The following is a 15,351-nucleotide window of genomic DNA, read 5'->3' as shown; positions in this document are numbered from 1 at the left end:
GCGATAAGCATCTCTGCCAACAAACAGATCGCCGTGGTTGCTCTGCAGAGGCCTTGCTGCTGCTTGCCTTCCGGCATACACGGCGCCTCAAACGGTGGTCTGCTGCTGGTGGTGGTCTCAGCTCCACGGTCTGCTCTCGCGCACTGCGCACTGCGCACTTTGGCTGGCGTTGCTTGGCGAGACGCTGCACCTTTACTTCTTCATGGCGGCTTTGTCCTTCAACATTGGCTTCTCGCATGTTTGACGCTTTTTAATGGGACACTGAAGTGAAACATTCAACGAAGCTTAGGAGATAAATTGGCGCTTGAGAAATATATGAGCGCCCCGACGCGGTGGTCTAGTAGCTAAGGTACTCGGCCGCTGACCCGCAGGTCGCGGTATCGAATCCAGGCTGCGGCGGCTGCATTTTCGATGAAGGCGGAAATGCTGTTGACCCGTGTGCTCAGATTTGGGTGCACGTTAAAGAACCCCAAATGGTCGAAATTTCCGGAGCCCTCCACTACGCTGTCTCTCATAATCATAGGTGCATGTTTAAGGGATGTTATACCGCACACACCAATCAATCGAATATATGAGCAGCAATCGCTTTGTGATAGTCAAATCGTTGGAGGAATCACAACGGCAAGCTGGGCTTGCTGGTAATTGATCATGTTTTTGCTATGCAGGCAGCATGACATGGATGGAGGGCTGAGAAGAATGAAGGCACACAAAGCGCTGACTGAGAACTATTTTGTGTATCAGTGTGTGTGTGTGTGTGTGTGTGTGTGTGTGTGTGTGTGTGTGTGTGTGTGTGTGTGTGTGTGTGTGTGTGTGTGTGTGTGTGTGTGTGTGTGTGTGTGTGTGTGTTGGAAGAAATAAAACTAACAGACAGCGCTTCTGTGTGTCCGTTATTTTTGGTCCTCTGTCCGGGTCGCGCTGCCTGCATAAAAACAGTATGTTTGTTATAACAATATGCCAAAGTGAACATTCGCTTTGCATTTTTTTTTCTCAAACTTCAGCACCAGTACGTCACTGTGACGCCACTATTTCGCATTCTTTTTTATGGGCGAAGCTCCTTATGGCTTGGCTTGTACGTCCCGTTGTCATAGTACGTAACCTGTGGTACATATTTGTGGTACATATCCGCATACCAGTGGCACATACCAGCCCTTGAGTACATATCCGCATGTCCACGTGTTACGAAAAACGTAGCACGGTGTCGTTGTCACGCTCTCGGTGTTAACAAAGCGCTGACAGCGGAAATGTGGTATATACTCTCGTTTAGTCCTTGGATTGTCCGCTGGATGGCGGTACTTGTATATGATGAATATATGATAAAAGAAAGCGAGATGGCGCTACTTGAACTGTTCACTAGTGGATGGACGGACAGACAGACAAGCAGGCGGACAGACAGGCACACGGATGGACGGATAGACGAACGAACGGACGCACGAACGGGGGGCTTGGACAAACGGACGCATGGATGGAAGCACGGACGGACTGTCATCATCAATCATTCTGTGGATATGCTGTAATATGTATTCACATTGGGGTCAGTGGTCCCATAGAACATTCCGACGTTACAACTATGTTAAGTCCTTGGATCTGACGTAACACAACTACTCAGGCACTTGGTACACGCTGTCACAATGTGTGACTACAACGCCAGCTGGTGCGGGAAGGGGGCGTCTCCATTCGCCATTCCTTCGCGTGTGTTTTGTCGCTCACCGAGCGTTAAGAATGGCTTTTTTTCCCCTGAAAACGTGGTTTAATATTTCGAGAGAAATGGTTTTGCTCTCTGGTGTCTCTTCGACGTGAGCGTCATGTATTCCAATACTTACTAATATGCTTTTGTGACTCCATTATTCATGGAGTCAAGTAAGACATGAAACTTTCTGGTATAACGAATAGTATTCGCTATTGCCCGAGGTAACCTTGTAACGTCGTGATGAATCTGTTCTCTCAAAGTAATGTTTATATTTTAATATACGAACAAATACATTCTATATGTTATTCATTATACTATTGCACGCACAATGCAACGATTAGCAAGCATCATTGAGACAAATTGAACTGGACGTCACATTTGAGCTTGTAGCTTAAATAGCAGATGTTAGCTGCAAATGAATACCAAAACGCTTCACCTACTGCGGTATTGGTGAAGTTATTCTAATAAGTTGAGTATGGGAAAAAAAATACATGAATAATTTTTTTCACTTTTGTGCGGAATGGCATAGCAATAATTTATTCCGCTGTCTTGCAGCATGCTCGGAGGAAGAGGCTAGTATATGAGAATAATGTAAGGTTTATTTACAAGTACATGTAAGAATTTTAGTCGGAAACCAACATTGGTTCCGATGTAAGCATTCAAGTTGAAACGACATGACCCGTACCGAAGACGGCGGAAACGCAAGTATGTGCGTTGCTTAGCCCTAAATTGTCCCGTTTCAATCCGCGAGTAGCTCACATTCGGCCGTGGACGATCCGAGTCGCAGTGTAGAAAGAGCGTAGCCCGACAGACGGTCCGTGGTTGCAGCGCACTTCAGCAGCGCACTGCGCTAGAAAAACGAAGGCTGTCAGGAAGGAGCCGTTCCGCCTTTTTTTTTTCTTGGTCGCTGGTGCCATTTCCGGAAAACATTCGCTTCAATTTCCGCCAAACCGCGTTCGCTCATACGCGTGCACACGGAAGAGGGAAGGAGGAGAAGAAGAAAAAAAGCTTTCGCGCCCGCGACCGAAGCCGGCGACAGCGTCCCGTCTTCCGGTCTCGCCCTTCACGGTGTGTTGTCGCAAAGCCGACCCGATTGGACGGCTGACATTCGTGTAGCGTCTTCGGCGCCCCACTCTTGCCCTTTGTACGTATCTTTCTTTTTTCATCATATGGACACGCCTGTCAGCTGGGTGAGATTTCTCCCCCGTGTTGCCCTGGTGCAGTTGCCCCGGTGAAGCGAGAAAGGTCAGGCCCCTGATGCGCATCACGACCGTTTGTGTTGCCTTTTCGGTTATGGCGACAGCTACGTTCATAAAAGCCGTGTCGGCGTTGTTTCCCTCTCTTTCGTTTAGTTTTCTTCCGCTAATTGACAGCCTCATGCGCGCCATTTTATCTTCTTCGGTGAACCACGTCCAAAGCGAACGAGCCGTCCGGGTATGCAAGGTGCGCAGTCCCGCGGTCGCAGGTTCGGTCCCTGCCAGCAGCAGGTTCGTTGGCTTTAGTTTCTTTACGTCTATATCGTGATTATTACGATTAAAAGAGCACAGTTCACGTTCCCTAAACCTTGCTTGGCTTCATCATCGGCTACTTTTCACGAGAACTGCTGTCTGAAAAAAAAAAAGAAAAAAGGAGCCCTCGAGAATTATCTCACTTCATTTATCTATTTTCCTGGAAAGGAAGTTCATCCACCCCAGCCCTGAATTATTACGTTTTCTACGGATTATACGCGCACACGAACAAACGCATGCACATACGTAAGAGGGTTCCCCAGAAAATTTCGGTTAGTGCCCCTGGAATGTACAAACCCAACCCCGGTGGACAGCTAATTAGTAATAAATCCAATAAAAGTAGAACACGAGAAAAGTGCATGTTATATGACGTGTAATCATGGCGTATAATGAAAGCCTTTGAGGTTTAGGGTCCCAAAACTACGATGTGATTATCAGAAAAACTGTAGCCCCAGAAATTTCGACTACCATGAGTTCTTTACCGCGCGAATCTAAGCACATGGCCCTCGAGCATTTTTGCCTCCATCGAAAATGCGGCAGTCGCAGCAGGAAATCGATCCCGCGATCTGCGCATCAGCATCCGACTGCTTTATCCACTATAGACAACATCGGTGGACACAGTCATGCTGTCGATAAGCATGGTAAGCATATTCCAAATTATTCAATGTTCATTAGCTTCTACGAGGTTTTGAATGCAACTGAAGTGTTCACCTCAATTGGTGGAAGATCCTGTAGTGTTCTAGCGTTGATCTTTCACACGACGTTCTACGTCACGAAGTATTCCTTAAATGAATGGAGCTGGTGGAAACATCGTCGATTTATTTTAAATCTGTAGAGTGGAGTTAATCGTTGGCAAGAAGTATATACCTTCTCCTTCGTGAGATGTCATCCGTAACGACCAATGACAAACTTTGCAAAGCGCCGTCCACAATCACTGCCGAGAAATTTCTGCTGACCGTCCTCGAAAGAACATGTGTGTGTGCACTTACTCTATCCGAGATAGATGGTGTTTTCATTAGACGCCGTCTGGCGGCTACTAATAAGCAACCCATGTTAATGAAAAACCAAGTATAGGAAATATAATGATTTGCTCGAGTTAATTGCACCATGAATGCAGTCAAGGTCCTTGTTCGTGGTGTGAAAAAGCAACAGCAGTGAATCAGCAGCGCGTGCGATGTATTCATGGAGTTCTCGGGAGGAGTCGAGCGTCAACATGAAGACACGAAAAGTGAAGCAACGAATAGGTTTAGATTGAGAAATCGCGCTCGGATATGTTACTTCACTATCACGTGTTTGCCATGAAGGATAAAATCGACTTGTTTCATTTTGAAATTTCGAGCAGAAATCTGTGGGTTTGACGTTACGCATTTCAAAGTGGACTTTTTGTATTTCGGCGGCATTTTTTCAGCGAAATTACCTGCAACTCGGTGTGCCAAGTATATGGCCCAATCAGCGGACAATGACTTCGTCTTTAACGTTTAAGAGCCGCGAATGTGTCAGTAGACGTCGTCGAACTTATGACTTGAGATGAAATTTTGAGTTGGCGTCGCAGCCCGCAATTTCTTCTAGTTTGTTTTCTTCGCTTACCAAGCGTCTACTCGTGGTAATGTATTTTGTATTGTGAAGTTGTAATTTACTAATACGTGCAAAATTGGTTTCCCCCTTCAGCACAACTGTCATGCATTCGGACAAAACTTCTGAATGTGTTGCACCTTTTCCCCCGCATTCCAAACCACACGTACCTCTGTTGTGACTTCCCCCCCCAAAAAAAAGTTAACGTGTAAACTTCGTAGTGAAAAAACTTCAAACTTCAAAATGGGCGTTGTGCATTATAAAGCTTGTCACTTTCAGTTCTGGTGAACTTGCAGTTGGAATTTGTTGGTGCGAATTTCCCACATTTCAAGAGCGAGAGAGAGACTAAGCGAGATGTTCTGAAACATTTCTTTTTTTGGGTGGTCAGAATTCGGTCAATTTATTGTGGTTTTATGAATGTCCATGGACAATGTAGCGTTTTTTGTGTCTCCAACATGCACCCCCCCTCCCCTCCCTTACGAAAGTGAGTGAGTGGACTAGCCGGAAGCGCGGTTACAAAAGTATAATTTCATGTTATCTGTAATTAGCGCTGTGTGAAATTACTCATTTATGTCATTCGTTTGCTGCTGTTCATACCTGCGTGAGTCCGATAATGAAGATTAACGGTTCAATTCTTCTGAGAAACAATACCACTCGAAAAGCAATTCTTTTAAGTTTTCACGCTAGTCCAACTTCCCTGATGAACACTTTATGAAGCCCCGAACTGGTGGCTCCCATTCTTTGTCACTAACAGAGCTTCATATCGCTCGAATCTATCAAAATTCATGGTTCGCACACATTGCCCTCGGACATTCGAGAATTTAAACTTAGTGTGTATCTTCGTCTATAGTTTATCATTGCTCACACCTTCTTTTTTCTCTTCCCTCTGACGAAGACCGTGTCCCGAAAAGAAATTGCTTTATGCAAGTTGTTCCGGCAACAATCATGACCTGTCGTCACGGTGCACATTCCACAAGAGATTAGGTTCTTTGTATGAAACGAGTGCTGTGGGAAGAAGTGCAATTTGACTCTCTTTTTTACTTGAGCGAGTCACTCGTTGAACACTCTCTTTCGAGAGGCGAACGCTTCTTGTGGAAGAAAGCATGACTTTCCAAAAAGAGAGTCCATGTGTCTCTATATGTAGCGTTGGACGTGGTATTGGAAGGTTGGTGCCTGCCCCACGGCAACTTACCTTTTCGTCTACTTTAACTTGTTGACATGTGCACTACAATTGCTTCTAATAGTATTTTCCATACTTCCCTTGGTAGTATTGAGGTTGTGTCTAACAAAGAAAAAGCTAGCCCTTGAATTTCCATTTGATTCGTTTTCTGAAGGGAATGCTATACGCGTGTGGCTTTCACGTGTGCGAAAGGAGAGCCCAATGGCGCGTTTTTTAGAGTGTAACAATGGCGCATAAACAGTTGACACAATGGGCAGCGAGCACTCCGAGTATTCAAATAAAGGTGTGCCCTTTATCCCACCGATGTCAGCCTCGCCGCGGTTGTCTAGTGGCTAAGGTACTCGTCTGCTGACCCGCAGGTCGTGGAATCGAATCCCGGCTGCGGCGGCTGCATTTTTTATGGAGGTGGAAATGCTGTGAGCCTGTGTCTCTAGATTTGGGTTCACGTTAAAAAACCCCAGGTGGTCGACATTTCCGGAGCCCTCCACTACGGCGTCTCTCATAATCATAGCGTGGTTTCGGGACGTTGAACCCCACATATCAATCAATTTACAGATGTCATCTCAACAATAGCTGTCGCGTTCTAGGGGACAGCCTGACCTTCGGTGACAACTGCCCTGGCACCTATAAGTGCCCTGAAAAGCAGTACCACTGCCTCATAGGTTGGTTCACCACTGCTGTCCGTCCTTGCCTCTCCTCCAGTTGGGCCGATTTCCTGGCAGCCCAACATTAACGTCTTTTCGTGCCAGCCTTACTAACCACGCATTTCACGTCGTTCTTCAGTCCATGCAGCTTATTGGAGCTTTCTAAGCACCGCATTCGTTTAAATCGCGAATGAGAAGACATAGAACGACAGAGCGAATAGCTTGTTGGTATAAGCATTCATGTTAGGCGACTGTGGTTCAGGAAATAGGCACAATGATATTCAACCATGAATGGTTATCCGACGAGGCGCAGCAGTGCGAACATTCCTTTTGTTTGTGCATGGCGCTTCCCATACTCTATAGGAATCCGTGGTGGTCGAGCCTTATGAAAGAGGAATGCTTGGATTCAGGGCTATTTGCCCCGACAACCAATATATATATATATATATATATATATATATATATATATATATATATCACGGACGTAGAAATCCCTAAAGAGGGTGTCATAGTGCTTAGGATTGCGTACCGCTGCCTCTTAAAGCAGTGATTTAGAATTCGGTGTGTATGGGGTGGTTTAGCAGCGACGTGTCAACATGAGTCCGACGACAGAGGAAGACTGCAACTCACGACATACTGGCAATAGGTGTCACTTTGCTGTCAGTCACACATGGTTCACGTGAACCACAATGAGGAAATTGTCGTTCAGCGACTCTGCTAGTGATTTGTGCTCTATATTTGGGCCGTATGCTGACTTGGCGAACCCCGTGAACAGTTTTTGTGGTGAGGTTGGCTGGCAGATGGTGGTTGCCGAAAACTTCGAAGTAAAACATCGTATGCGTGTTTCCTGGTTCCTAAGCGTGTGGATAGCGTTGATAGTGCACACCACGAAAAGTAAAGATGTCCCTTATAGGGTGCCTCAAAAATCGTGTTAGCACTCCTACAATGTACAAGCCATTCGGCCGGACAGTTGCAGCCATCACCATGCACGGCCTGTGGAGGTCGAAAGGGTTGGTTTAGACAACTTGACAAAAAAGCAAAAAAAAAGTTGGTGCTACGGAAACAGATGCGTGAACACCGTGGTCGTTGATGGGACGCAGTGAGGGGCTTACGTCAGTGAAAGGCTTGGCAAGGCACTATTGTTCCACGCGTGTGATGACCCGAATTCTTACTCCCTCCTCGTCTCCGTCCGAGCTCGCGGCCAACCGTCGAGCGTTTTGTGGCGCCCATCGGTGACCCTCCATATCGAGCCACCTCCGCCCGTTGTCACCCTCGTTAGCTCGTTGAGCGCTTCGGCGAGTGCGCCTTCATTAAACTTAACGGCGGCCTTCTAATTCCTTTCGGCCCTGCAATAAGCCCTCCTGAACCTCGTTCCCTAACCTGGGTCAGTTACAAACTACCACGCAACGCCGGGCGGCTGGCTTGGGCGCGGTGTTGGCGACTGTACGCGATTAAAGCGCGCCGATAAGCTGCTGGCGATGTTTCACCGAGCTACAGCGCCGACGAGAGTTCCCGGATTAGCGTCTTTGACAGGGCAGCAATCGTTTCGGCCAAGAGTTCGCGCAGCCGTACGCGGCCGTCGGTTACAAGTTCCGCGGAGCGCCCGGTACGCACATTCTCTCGTGGCTACTGGAAACAAATGATGACTGAACTTCGCCCTGTACTGCCTTAGAATAGCAAGTCTCCATGAGTGCGACACGCTATAGGTGAGTGGAAAGCCTTTTGCCCGCTTGTGTACGGGATCAGCAGCACATTTTTCTGTGAGAGCATGTCGGGCACACATGCGGGAAATTCCGCCAGTCGTTTCTTATGCTTAGCAGTAAAATCCGATAAATCCTGAATCACTGGGCGCCTTATCACGTCCTACAAAGGTGGTGCACCGTATCGGCAGTCTACTCGACAATTCGGCGCCGTATATGGTCTCCGCTAGTAAAGGTATGGAGGCACAAAAGCAGGTCGCACGCACACCAAGGCGAAACGTAACGCCATTCTGTTTTGTTTTGGCATGGGCCTTCGAACTGATTTCGTAACAGAGTAGTGATGTATCGCTGCTGATCGAACGCACTCACCCATAAAACATGCCTGTGAATGAGGTATGCGCAAATGTAGACGTAGAAATAGCAGCTTAGAAATCGACCTTTCTCATCGACGAAAAATAAAGGTTCCCATACGTCCACTGTGCGCAAAGGGAACATTTGCTACGCTTATATGGGAAGTGAAATACACTTTTCGCCCGTGCATTCGCCTTATTTCTCAGAAATTTCCAAATGTAGTGCGTGTCTTATTATGCACGGTATGTACATAAATGCGTGATGTGGCTGTGCGCTCGTTTTGACGAGGATTTCGTATGCAACACGAGACATGCCCCGCGACAGTTCATATTCCTCGCGATACAAACACCTTTCATCTTCTTGTAGAACGCCCAATTGCAGTACGGGATTGTGTTTATTGGTTTTGTATCGGCGATTCAGTGAATTGAACAGGGTCATGAAAGAATGCACGAACAAGAGCGCCAGATAACAGACAAGGGGGCAGATTTTGCTGTATGTGTTTTTACTACCACGATTATATCCGCACCAATAACAAACGGGCGCGTACCCTTGTATAGACGGTTTCGGTGTTTGTAAACAAAGTGGCTCTCATCGAAAGGCCTACCCCAGCAGACTTCCGGTGCGGCACTTCCGGCAATGCTTTTTCAAGGTCCCAGTGGTGTTTTCGTGGTGTGTTTGAATTTGCTTCTCTTATATTTCTCGCGCATTTTTTGGGATGTGTTTGGTGCAACGTCTCGCGGCTACATGAAGGGGCTCGAATAGCGCACAGCTCGCGTGGCCGACAGGCGCCTTGCAAAATATGCGTCGTGGCGTTCCGATGGGCGCGGCCCCCTGCTCCGTGTGGCCTGCTCTGAGAGTGGTTGCCCCTATTCAAACAGAAAATGCATAAATTGTAGGAGACGTTTATCAGCGAACTTAATTGAGCAATTTGGTTCTGCATGCATGCCGACGATGTGGATGCACTTTGAAGGCGCAGCCCGGGAATTGACAGTGCACGCCTGTCTTTTTCCTGTCCGCGTCTTCAAAGCGCAGCCACACCGTCGCCATGCAGGAGAAGAGTTGCTCGATTCATAGTGAATTTGTTCAATTCAGCTTTTTGACTAGAACTTTAAACCTTCCTCCTGTTGAACCCCGAACATAATTCTGTTTTCGCTTGAGCACGCAACCTCAGCATAAAACGCTTCTTTCTACGTCTGTGTCACACCGCACTTTTTAAAACGATAAGCGGCGATCAGAATCACTCGTAATCGGACGTGTTAAGGTGACTGAGAAATTATAAAATGTACTGACGTGATAAGTCAACTGCGGCTACAGGATCACACGAGCTATCATGGTTTACTCGCGAGTAAGCTACTCATGCATCAAACTTTCAAGTCGAACCTACCTAAATATACAGTCTAGGTTCGTACACAAAATATAAATTAGCTTGAATGCGGCAATGTTCATTAGCGATAGAAAGACAGGCGATGAGTCATGTTTGCTCGCACAGATGAAAGCCCACTGGACGGCATCAGTTAAAAAAAATTGAATGCAATGACAACGAAACGTGGACACCACGACGCACATGTTGTGCGGCGATTCAGGTTAAGCACGGCTACGTTGTGTCCCGGGTCAAGTGGAACAGTACACATCATTGTTATCGCTCAAACTATAAAATGAACAGCTTTGCAATGACTTTTTAGTGTTAGCTTTCACGTTTCGCTACCTATTTCAGGCCTCAGTACACTTGTTTGCCACTGGTGGAAGAGAACAGCGACCGGTGTGTTCCCGGTGACCGGGGGCCTTCGACTAGTCTAACGTCTGAGTATCGCCTGTGTGCCATTAGTCTGCGCTGAGCTTTACATTGTCTTTGATGAAATGGGCAGAACAGACCTACGCGCTCTTAGCGAAAATTCAGTTTTTTTTTTCGCGTGTTCGCTGCAATGCAGGCCCTCTTTCTATCGTCATCTCTCAGAAAACAACGTGTTGATTAGCACACAAAATTAATTCAGGCAGACTTCATCCTGACTTGACACAGCTGTTCTCGAGTTGCCATCGCTTCACCGGAACAATTGTATCTGCATAAAGCATCGGAACACAAGCTGCCACGGCCAACAACAGACATTGGAACCACGCATGAACAAGCTAAACCGGAAGTTTTCAGGGGTGGTTTTCCGATGAACACACAATGCTGCTAGAGATCGGCAGGCTCTGGCGAAACTATCTATAGAAGCATGCACAGCTGCAATTGTGCTGTGCGGCTTTCTCTGGGTGATTGTGGGGATCACTGAAGGAGCGCGCAAACGAATGCGCTCATAAAATATTGAAAACACGATCGCTGCTCTGCCACTGGTGATTTAGTGCATAGAAAGACCTTCCTCATTCAAGATAACACGCACGTGCGCACTGGCAGCAGTGAACATGATCAAAACTACACGCCCCCACCCCCGAAACACACACACACACACACACACACACACACACACACACACACACACACACACACACACACACACACACACACACACACACACACACACACACACACACACACACACACACACACACACACACACACACACACACACACACACACACACACACACACACACACACACACACACACACACACACACACACACACACACACACACACACACACACACACACACACACACACACACACACACACACACACACACACACACACACACACACACACACACACACACACACACACACACACACACACACACACACACACACACACACACACACACACACACACACACACACACACACACACACACACACACACACACACACACACACACACACACACACACACACACACTAACAAGTGCGATTTGGTTCGTACTTTAAAGCAATCTGGTGAGCGCCAATAAAGAAATAAGGACACAGACAGACCGGACTGGCACAGGCGCAACGAAGACAAGGCGTTATTGTTTTTATTTGCGCACACCATGGGGTTTACCTTAAAATATGACGTGTTTCGGATATAAATTGCTAGCAATGTATGATTATGTACAGTGCGTGCTTTTAGAGAATGATACCGAAAGGCAACGCATACATTTATTTTCGCACTTGGTGATTTCCATTGCCAATAGGACGCGTGTATTCACTTCTAAGACAAGCGTGGCGCTGCACCGTTTTGATGCCTGCTCGGTACTAGCCGGCAATATATACAGCCTTTGCCAAGCAAAGTGTAGGCGGCGCAGTTTAAAGAAGGCCCATCCGGCTGACCGTAAAAAGCGTCGAGCGTCCCGCAATCGTGGGATGAGCAATCCTCTGAGGGGCAATCTTCAGGAGACGAAGGGACAGCGTAGGCTGTAGTGGGGAGAGTATACCAAGGATGGGTTAATTTTGTGACCGTCGTGTCACTTACATCGCGGTTCTTGCTTTAAGCACCGCCTTGTGCACTTGAATAGATGACAAGTATATATATATATATACATCATCAGTGGCAGTGCGATTTCCACTGGAGTTGCACGAGGCCTTGTTCGGCTACAGAAGAGACGCTCGCAAGTTCTTCTGACCAGCATGAGTTACGAATTTCATCACGTCCATCAAGGCAGTGCTGTCGCCATTTCGCAGCAATATCGCCAATTCCTCCAACATTTGCACAGCGGAAGTGGCTTCACCGGATGCAACAACTCGTGCTAACAGCCGCATTTGCGTTATTGCTCACTTTCAAGAGGCACAAAAGGAGCGGCTGCTAGAGCTTGTGGTTGAATTCTCAGGTGGTACCTCCACAGCATCGCAGGTCCAATGTACTTCCGTTACAAAACACCGTATTGTTACGGAGGAGTCGGCGCGACTTCTTTGCCAAAATCCATACAGCGTGTCCCCCCCCCCCCCCCCCCAAAAAAAAAGAGGCGATTAAGCGTCAAGTTCAGGAAGCGCTGCGTAATGACGTCATCCATCCTTCGACAAATCTGTGGGTGACGCCTGTGGTATATATATTAGTAAAGACGAATGGCTGACACCAAAGGCAAGCACCGCGATTACCTTTGTTGTTCTCCTTCAAGAGGCTGGCCACCACTGTTGCCAGACTACCTTTCAAAGCGAGAAAACTGTCTATCCACTTTCGCAGTCAGTTCAAAGTACTCGTGGATTAAAACGTGATATCAAAGACTTTTCAAAGTATTACAACTGGTATATGCGCAGTTGCTCGAGACAACCGCGTTATGACGGGACCAATCGGATTTCTAAGGATAAAGTTGGCTCTATTACACGTGTTTAGGTCAAAATACGCTATTCTGACTTGAAGAAAGGACGACACAAAGCAAATTGCTGCGTTACTTGGACCTGTAAACAGCATATTTTCAATCCGTGAGCGCTCTGTACGCGCATGCGGCATTCCAGAAACTTTTTTCAATTTCAAAATTTATAATATTGTTTTCTTGTACAAAAAAACAATAAAACATTTTATGTTAAAAAAGTAAAATCTGCATAGGAACTGCACAGCAGCGCAATCACGGGGAATCCGAGCGGGCTCGGGCGCATTCCGGCTCGTTTGGCTGCCACTTGTGCCGACTAGCTTAATTTGCCGATAACGGGGGTAGCTTTTACGCGAGGCGAGTGGCTGTCTCGGAATCCGTCAGTGGTGGCGCGTTGTCGGGCTTTTCGGTTGACACGCCGTGTAGGCGAGTGAAAGGAGAGCTCTGACACTCCGCCACGTAAGGCTCACCCTGGGGTTCCGCAAGTGTCGGGAGAAAGCCGCTTTCAACGGGTTGGGGGGAGGGGGGAGGATTTCGCGCCCAGATCCGGGTTAGATTTGCGCGCGGCGCTTTGTCTACACGAGGAGACCACTTGTGGCGGGATTGGGCTAGGTACAATTGCGGGCAGTGCTCCTTCTTTATCCAGCCGTCCGCTCTCTAACCGTGCTGGATAAATCGCGTAGGCTATATATATATATATATATATATATATATATATATATATATATATATATATATATATATATATATATATATATATATATATATATATATATATATATATATATATATATATATATATATATATATTCCTTATTCTTTCCCTTATTCATTACGAAGGGTCTCGTACTGGCAGGCTTGGTGCCGTTAGGTTGTATACAAGGGACGATTGGTCAGCTGCCCGCTCGTAATAAGTTCACGTGCTACGTGACGCCACACAGGCTCATAAAAGGGTGTTCCACACTCGTCGCTGGGGCTACAGATGGCGGTGACGGACACTCTCACGTTTAAATTCACATATAAACCCAAGAAAGGCCGGGGGGGGGGGGATAGCCGCCGTAATAGCTCAGTAATAATAGCGTCATAGCTCAGCTCAGCCGCCGTAATAGCTCAGATACGTTTCTTTCTTTTTATTTACATGACATTGGTTTTAATAACTTCCCCTATACATTCCTTGGCATTATTGTCTGTTAGATCTCATTAATAATGTGTCAGAACACGGAAGAACGAGCCCTTAGGTATACGCTTCTTTTCGTTATATATATATATATATATATATATATATATATATATATATATATATATATATATATATATATATATATATATATATATATATATATATATATATGCGTGTGTGTGTGTGTGCGAGTGCGGCGAGAAAAGTTATGCATGGCAACAGCCAGCTGATGATGTGTTGCCGAGGCGCTTTTTTTGCTTGTCGTAGTCGTAGTCGAGTTCGCGCGTACCTTCCAAGGTTCAGCAGCGGCCAGTATAAATCTGGACTCGCGTTCGCAAAGAGAGAGAGAGAGAGAGGAAAAACTTCATTTTCGCGTTAACAGAAAACGTCTTGCGGTAAAAATGTGCTCAGTGAATACTTCAACCAGTGTTGATACAGTAAATTGCTGCAGTAACAACCGGATGCCAAAATCTCCTGTTGGTCTCACGTCGGAACATTATCAGTGTAGATTTGGACAGTCTACCAGTTACTGCCGTAAGTGACTCTCGCGCGCAGGTGTTAGGAATGCTGTTTTTGGAAACCGTCAGTAGGAAGTTGCCTATCCTGCCCCGACTCTCCGGAGGTGGCGAACTGCCAATGGTGGAACACATACAGCGATAGGTGTGCGTTCAACACGTGTGAGCGTCGCCAGACAGCAAACACAATTTGTTACGGCACAGTACAACTATGAAGCCGGTGGAGGGAATAATTGCCAGATTCATAGTGCTGCCCTTCATGGTCTTGCATGATGAGCGTCCAAATGAAAGGGTCTCTGCTGTACTTTTCAGCGAAATATCACAGTCTAAGCTCGTAGCCTGTTTTGTCATACCTATATGAGTTTTGCCTATTGCAGCACCCTCTTCGTGTAATAAACTCCTGATGAATTCACACACTGCCGAAATACAGCAACTATGCTATCGTGAGATTCCTTCATAAGATATGAAAGTACTACCATTGATAATGTTGGTTTGGTCGCGACTGAAGGTTCTGTTTGTGAAGGGACCAAGTGGAGGAGACTTACATTTTCTCATGAAGGTACTTTTGCATTTGTTGAGCGTTTCGCGATCAAGAATTTTAATGCAGATCTACACTGATCACCATGAAAGTGGCTGTGTGACATTATTGCTTTGCAACGTGAATCCACCGCTGACACAAGTGAAATAAAAAATCAAGATGGGAGCGTGTGCATGAAGTCGGGCTGGAATGGTCAGAGGTATTCTCTCTGACGATATACATATATATGTATATACAGTAGGAGCTCGTTAATTTG

General features: G+C 46.5%; 1 protein-coding gene across 8 annotated transcripts in view; it reads left to right on the top strand.

Moving 5' to 3' along the window:
- LOC119180745 (latrophilin Cirl) overlaps positions 1 to 15,351 on the top strand; it is a 490,851-nt gene that overhangs the window by 345,430 nt on the left and 130,070 nt on the right. Inside the window, exon 1 of one of the 8 annotated variants that reach the window (XM_075882936.1) lies at positions 2,688 to 2,831. The exons of 6 other annotated variants lie outside the window; for them this stretch is intronic. The gene's annotated coding sequence lies outside the window, so the exon portion shown is untranslated. One more of the 8 variants, XM_075882935.1, reaches the window with a different exon arrangement.

The sequence above is a fragment of the Rhipicephalus microplus genome, unplaced genomic scaffold, assembly GCF_043290135.1.
Source record: "Rhipicephalus microplus isolate Deutch F79 unplaced genomic scaffold, USDA_Rmic scaffold_14, whole genome shotgun sequence".
Taxonomy (NCBI): Eukaryota; Metazoa; Arthropoda; class Arachnida; order Ixodida; family Ixodidae; genus Rhipicephalus; species Rhipicephalus microplus.
This window is presented reverse-complemented; position numbering and strand designations above follow the sequence as displayed.